Genomic DNA, 8166 nt, shown 5'->3' on the forward strand with positions numbered 1-8166 from the left:
CTCTGTCCTTAACGTGCTCTCAATCTAACAAAATCTACTTGGAAGAGAGTCATAGAGTTCAAGGTGCAGTGGCCCACAGGAGAGGGATACTGAGCTGGGCCGGAATGGCAGAGGCCTCCGAAGGAAGAACTTTGCATCAGAAGTGAAGTAGAGAATATGAACAGCATTTATTGACAGTTCTAACTGGCAGCGGGGTCTGTGGCAGGAGCAAGAGATTAGGGCCGGGGAATTAGTCAAAGGCTTCCTGTGTCATGTAAGAGAATTCAACGTGTATTTAATACCCCTTGGTCAATCTATTCTCTCTGGGAGGAGAAAGGAAAGAGCTCCTTGAACAGTCCGCCCTGCCTACAAACTCGTACTCACGTCATCCTCATTCTTGGAGTCTCTGTTGCACGAGATAACTAATCCCATTTCGCTCTTGATCACAGTCACTGGACATCACCTCCCCGGCCATCACTCATCTCTTTCTCTGGCATCTCAGAGAAAAAACACACACATGTACATACAACAAACAGCTGCCTCTCTTCTCCTTCATAACTAAGCACTTCAAGCTCCTCAAAGCAATATAGTCTAAGTTCCCTCTTGCACAGAAGACCCAACAGTCCCCCGTCTCTCTCCTACCCCCAGCATCGGTTCTCGCTCTCCCGCGCCCTTCTGACGGTGGTGTCCGTTCCATCTTATTTCTCTTCTACACTTGCCGTTACTCAGCCCTCCTTTGAGGGTCTCTTGCCATCGTGCCTGAGCCCATCCCAAAATAGCCTATTGCTTTTTCCTCTCCCTACTCTGCTGCTCCTTTCTGGTCTCCTTTTCCAAATGAACTCCTGAACTACTAATACATTTCCTCCTCTGCACCCCAAGAAACCCCTCCGTGACCACAGGTCCCCTTAGTTATGATGCTTCTCCGCTAAATTACAATCATTTGTTACCCTTTCTGCTATCTCTCCACTTTGTTCTTGTCCAACTAAGCTATATTCGCCCCACTTATTTTTCTCAATCTCTCTTTACTTCTTCCATCAGCTTGAAACCTTGACTCGGCACTGAATCTACTCCCTGTTGTCGCAGATGCTCACCTAGACAGGAAAGTCCCATAATTTCTTCTCAGCTTTTGCCCTGCTAACCACTCAATAGTAGTTTGTACTTTGCTCTTTCCTGAAACTCTCCCAGTACTTGGAGCCATGGCACTCCAAATACCTTCTGGTTCTCCCACACCCCTCGTCATACTCTTTCCCTTAACCTCTCTCTAAAAGTTACATATAAAATTCTCCATGTTCTCTCTTGTCTGTCTCCCTGGATAGCTCAGCCCCCACGACCTTCAGAACATTCCCATAGACCAGGATACCAACTATAAAGGAAAGATGGCTGACATTGAACATCTGAATAATTTTTCCTTTAATTAGCCTTCAACCAAGCCTATTAACTGACCTCTTCAGGCCACAACAATCTTTCGTTTCTTGCCAAAGGAGACAGGCACTATCCAGGATACCCATAAATAATTCCCCATTGCATAAGAAACAAAGCTTCAACCCTTGGCCAAGCATTAGAAGACTTCCATTCTGGGCCTCTACCATCTTCAAGTCTAACTGTTGCTTCTTGCCACCCACTCTCCAAACAGACCAATTCCAATCAACCAAATTATATTTTTTGTTGTTGTTTTTGTTTTGTTCTCCTAGGGAGAGTGCTGTGGCATCATAGTTCACAGCAACCTCCAACTCCTGGGCTTAAGCAAATCTCTGCCTCCACCTTCCAAGTAGCTGGGAATACAGGTGCCCACTACAACGCCCAGCTATTTTTTGGTTGCAGTTGTCATTGTTGTCTGGTGGGCCCAGGCTGGATTTGAACCCACCAGCTCAGGTGTATGTGGCTGGCGCCCTGGCGACTTGAGCCACAGGCACCAAGCCAACCAACTGAATTATAGAAGAAGTGAATAGTGCAGCAGAAGAAAGGAGTACACTTGGTCTGAGTACAAATGGGTCTATGTTATCTTTAACACGTTAATTCATTTTCTTAGGCCTAAATTTTCTTATTTGTATAATTGTGAGGATACCTAATTCTTAGTCTCCTAATAGAGTATGAATTCTCTTTGTAGGCTAGTTGGGTAAAAACATATATATGTAAATACATAACTTTTTTTTTAATTTGGGGTTATTACAAAGATACATATGATTAGGTTATGTTATTTATGTTTGTAAGATAAAGCGCAACGTCTGAGTTGCAGCTGTGTCCTTCACCTAGGAAGTGTGCCATATACCCCAACCCAGTAGGTGGGAACTTACCAACCCCTCTCCCCACCACTGCCTTCTTGAATTGAATTGTGTTTTTCTTATGTGTAGACTTGTAGTTATTGATCTTAATAACAGTGACCTTTATTACTATGGTCAGGCACTATACATGTGTTCTTTTCAGAAACTCTTTGAGGCAACTAGCCTAACTATTAATACCTTCATTATATAGATAAGGAAACAAAGGTGCAGTGAGGTTAAATAACATGCCTAAGAGCATAGAACTTGAAAGTCCTTGAATAAATCATTAAATCTAAATACAGCATTCTTTACATACTGCTTGGCTTATGTGGTTCCTTGAAATTCCAGGGTGGTGCCTGTGGCTTAAGGAGTAGGGCGCCGGCCCCATATACCAGAGGTGGAGGGTTCAAACCCAGCCCCGACCAAAAAACTGCAAAAAAATAAAAAAGAAGTTCTATTTATCTCTTCCTTACTTCAACTGAATTTCCTCCTTTCACAGCCCACCTCAAACCTTTTTGATACCTCTGTCTTAATCCAATGACATCTTACTGGTAATTTTTATATCACTTATCAATCTAACTTGAACCCAACATATTTATGCATATAGCTATTTTTGTAATTAGCTTGAGAGATCTGAGAAGATAAAGAGCATGTTTAGTGTTTGGTTTGGGGGTTTTTTAATCTTTGATTCCTCCATGGCAATCTGGTATAATGCACTGCTTCACATAAACGTTCAATAAATCTTTGTTGAATTTGCTTTCAAGATTATAAGAATAAATGTCCCGGGACTTTATCAGAATAAAATATTTGTCATTTTCAAAAAAAAATCACAATACCTCCCTCCAAACTCCTGCAATATTTCTGCATTCTCAGACCAGGCTGGATTTTTCAAGCAGATGCCCCTGGGAGAATGGTCCTGGAGCTTTATTTTTTAATGTGGTTTTAGCAGTCAAAAAGAGTGTTCCATCAGATTTTATTGTCCATGTGAATGCATTAATTGAAAAGCAGACCTCCAAAAGGACGGGCAGAACCATGCTGGGGGTTCAATCATGCACAGATAAGTGAGTACTTAACTGCAAGACATCTACTCGGTTTCCGAGCACACTCGCGCCTTTCCAGGGCGCGCCACTAACGAGAGGTTTACCTAAGTAGCACCAGCGCCATCTGCAGGACACTCTCAAGCAGCAGCCGTGTTCGTTCTCTTCGGTCATTCTCCGGCTCTATCAGGGGCTTCCTCCTGCTTTCAGCTGATGAAAAACACTACCAGGCTCACCTACAAAGCGGAGGTTTCTATCCATTCTCCTGGGTGGACGAGGTCGGTATTGTTAAAATATAAGAAACCATAGCACAGCTGAACTAGAGAAATTTAGTTCATTCAGTTCTCCAAATAACACTACGAAAGAAAAAATAGCCTCAAACAGTAATAAATAAAAGGGCCAAAATCACTATTTAAAACAAAATCAACAACATTGAAATGATAAAAATGACCATTCTATACATGTGAGCACTAACAGTGGAATCATCTCCACAAAGCAGAAAGTAGATTCACAAAGATGAAAAATATCTATTGAGAAAACACCTCGTTCCAAAGGTAAACTAGTCATGGTCGTCAAAAGCATGAATTAAAATATTAAGCTAACGGTTTACTATGACTTATCTACATAATTTTATTTGATTAAAGAAATTATTTTTATGCCACCAATAAATTAGTAATGAAGAGTCATCTGTAGCTCTGGAAGCGCTCTAATAGAACCCACCTGGGATAAGCAAAAACAAATTGCATATTATCATTCCCAAATGATAAAATAATACTACATTTCATTTCTTTTGTTTATAAGCTCTCTTCAAATACATTTATTACAGTCTTAGTTTTGTTTCACAATAGATGAACACAATTGTGTGCCTCACTCTGGTGGTATCCACAATTGTAATTTACCAAGGAGAAAAATTAGTTGAGTTTTATTATGTGGACAGTTTGCCAAATCACCAATGGGTGTGAGATAAGCAAACTTTTCCAATTTCTTTCCTTATATTTTCTGCCACTCTTCTTAAAAGAGACCTCTGATCATATGTGTAGTACACCATGAATGATTAACTCTGTACATAAAAGCTGAAAATTATTTCTGAGTCTATTGAGAAATGCTGACATCCCTCTCCTGCCCAACACATCTCTCTTATCAGATCGATTCACAACAGAATTTGACCAGATCTACAAAGAAGAGATGGTACCTATACTGCAGAAATCATTCCATGACATTGAGAAGGAGAGAATCCTCCCCAACATTCTACAATGACAGGATCACCTTGATACCAAAGCCAGGAAAAGAAAGAAAATTAAAATCCAATATCCCTTATAAATACAGATGCAAAAACCCTCAGCAAATAACCAGTAAACAGAATTCAACAGCATGTCAAAAAAATGATTCACCATGACCAAGTGAGCTTCTTTTTAGGAATGCCAAGATGGTTCTACATACATAATTGATAAGCATGATTTTCCACGTGAGCAATCAGAAAAACAAAGACCACGTCATCATCTCAATAAATGTAGAAAAAAAATATTCAATAAAATTCAGCATTCTTTCCTGACAAAAAACCTCAATAAATTAAGCACAGAAGAAACATATCTCAAAATTATAAAAACTACGTATGACAAACCCACAGCTAACATCATACTGGATGGGGAAAAGTTGAAAGCATTCTACTAAGAACTGGAATAAGATAAGGGTACCCTACCATCACCACTTCTATTCAACATAGCACCAGAAGTCCTAGGCAGAGTAATCGGGCAAGAGAAAGAAATAAAGGGCACCCAAATCAGGAAAGATTTGGTCAAACTATCACTTTTTGCTGATGATATATATATATTATTTAGTATCTAGAAATCCTCAAAGACTCCCACAAAGAGACTCTTGAAATTAATAAATAAATTCAGCAACGTCTCAGGTTGAAAAAAAATCAAAGTACATAAATCTATAGAATTCCTATACACCAGTCAGGTCAAATCAAAGAATTAATACCCTTCAATTAAGGAGTCAAAGCTGAGGGTCAAATCAAAGAATTAATACCCTTCACAAGAGTCATGAAGAAAGTCAAATACCTAGCAATAAACTAAATCAAGGAGGTAAAAGATCTCTACAAAGAAAACTATGAAACTCTGGAGGAAAACAAGTCACAGATGACACAAACAAATGGAAAAACATATCATGCTCAGGGATTGGTAGAATCAACATTGTTAAAAGCCCATACTGCACAAAGTGATTCACAGATTCAATGCAATCCCCATCTAAATACCCAAATCATTTCACAGATCTAGAAAAAATAATTCTGGGCTGGGTGTGGTGAATCACACCTGTAATCCTAGCACTTTTGGAGGCCAAGGTAGGAGGATCCCTTGTAGTTTGAGATAAGCCTAAGCAACAGCGAGACCCTCTCTCTACTAAAAATAGAAAAATTAGCTGGGCATTGTGGCAGGCACCTATATCACAGCTACTCAGGAGTGTGAAGCAGGAGGATCACTTGAACCCAGAAGTTTGAAGTTGCCATGAGCTAGGTTGACACATAACACTTAGCCTAGGCAACAGAGTGAGACTCCATCCCAAAACACACACACTCCATGCTTCACTTAGAATCAGAAACAGGATTGAGATGTGGACAGGGATGGTTTCTCCTGAGGTTTCTCTGCTTGCTTGTAGATAGGGTCTTCTCACTATGTTTTAACTCTGTGTGTGTGTGTGTGTGTGTGTGTGCGCGCGCGTGTGTGTGTAATGACATTGTTTTAATAGAATCACCCCTTTAAGTTGTCTATCTCTAAATCTGGTCACTTTCTCAGGTACTGAGGGTTAGAATTTCAACATAGGAATTTTTGAGCAAGCACTACTTTCCTTTCAAAATATTTATTATTCCTTGTAGGGGATGAAGGAGATTATTACCATGAGGTGGGTCATGAGCTGAGCCATAATCTGATCCGACTGGTGTCCTTACAAGAACAGCTTAGGACACAAACACATACAGAGTTAAGACCTAGGGAGAAGGCACCACACACAAGCCAAGGAGAGCCTCAGGAGTAATCCATCCTGCTTGGCCTTCATCTCAACCCCAGATTTCCAGCCTCCAAAACAGTGAGACTACACATCTCTGTTGTTTACACCAAGACCCTAACTCTCTTCAATTCTATGAAGGCTGAGAGGGGTTAGAAGCTGCAGAATAAAAATTTAAAGCTAGCAGAGGTTGATTCATGGGTTTTAAGGAAACAAACCATCTCCATAACATAAAAGTACAAGTGAGTGAGCCAGTGCTGATGCAGAAGCTGCCCTGAGTTACCCAGAAGATCCCGCTGAGATCGTAGAGTGGCTGCACTAAATGATAGATTTGCAATGTAGATAAAACAACTTTCAGTTGGAAGAAGATGCCATCTAGGACTTTCACAGCCAGAGAGAAGTCAATGCCTGGCTTCAAAGCTTTAAAGGACAGGCTGCTGTCTTGTTGGGGTGAAGGCAGCTGGTGATTTAAGTTAATGCTAATGTTCATTTGCCATTCTGAGAATCCTAGGGCCCATAAGAATTATGCTAAACGACTCTGCCTGTGCTCTATAAATGGAACAACAAAGCCTGGATGACAGCACATCTGATTATTGCATGACTTACTGAATATTTCAAACCCACTGTGGAGACCTACTGCTCAGGAAAAAGATTATTTTCTAAATGGTACTGCTCATTGGGAAAGCACCTGGTCACCCATGAGCTGTGATGGAGACATACAGGGGGCTTAATGTGGCTTCGGTGCCTGCTTATACAGCATCCATTCTGTAGCACGGACCCAAGAGCCATCAGAATTCCAAGTCTAATTATTTAAGAAATACATTCTGTAAGGCTTTAGCTGCCATAGATAGTGATTTCCCTGGCAAAGTCCATTGAAATCTTTCTGGAAAAGATTCGCCCTTCTATAATAGATTTCATTAAGAACATTTGTGATTCACGGCAGGAGGTCAAAACATCAGCATTTATAAAAGTTTGGAAGAAGTTGATCCCAACCCTTATGGATGACTTTGAAGGGTTCAAAACTTCAGGGGAGGAATAACTGCAGATGTGACAGAAACAGCAAGAGAACTAGAACCAGAGGTGAAGCCCGACATGTGACTGGACTGCTGAAATCTCCTGATAAATCTTGACAGATGAGGAGTCGCTTCTGACAGGTGACCAAAGAAAGTGGCTTCCTGAGATGCAATCTACTGGTGAAAATGTTGTGAATATTGTTGAAATGCCAACTGAGGATTTAGCATATTGTATCATTTTACCTGATAAAACAATAGCAGGGTTGGAGAAGAGTGTCTCCATTTTGAAAGGTATTCTGCTGAGGGTAAAATGCTATCAAATAGCATGGCATGCTACAGAGAAATCTTCTGTGAAAAGAAGAATCAATGTGGAAACTTTGCTGTTTTTAATTTTTTAAGAAATGTTCACATCCACCCCAACTTTCAGTTACCACCACCCTGAGTACTCAGGCCCATCAACGTGAAGGCAAGATCCTCCACCGTCAAAAAGATTACAACTTCCTGAAGGCTCAGATGAGCATTAGCATATTTTAGCAATAAAGTATTTTCAATTTGAGGTATTTACATTTTTTACACATACTGTTATTTCATATTTATTAATGCACTATAGTGTAATGTAAATGTAACTTTTTTTTGCAGTTTTTGGCTGGGGCTGAGTATGAACCTGCCACCTCTGGTATATGGGGACAGCGCCCTACTCCTTGAGCCATAGGTACCACCCATAAATGTAACTTTTAAATGCGCTCAAAAACCAAAAAAATGATTGGTTTCATTGCAGTGTCTGTAACCAAACTTGCAGACTCAGCAGGGTCTGCTTATAAGGAGAGTCCTGGAAGTGAGAGTGACCTTGCCTGATCTGGTCCCACTGCCAGC

Source organism: Otolemur garnettii, unplaced genomic scaffold, assembly GCF_000181295.1.
Source record: "Otolemur garnettii isolate 467f Iridium unplaced genomic scaffold, OtoGar3 scaffold00054, whole genome shotgun sequence".
Lineage (NCBI taxonomy): Eukaryota > Metazoa > Chordata > Mammalia > Primates > Galagidae > Otolemur > Otolemur garnettii.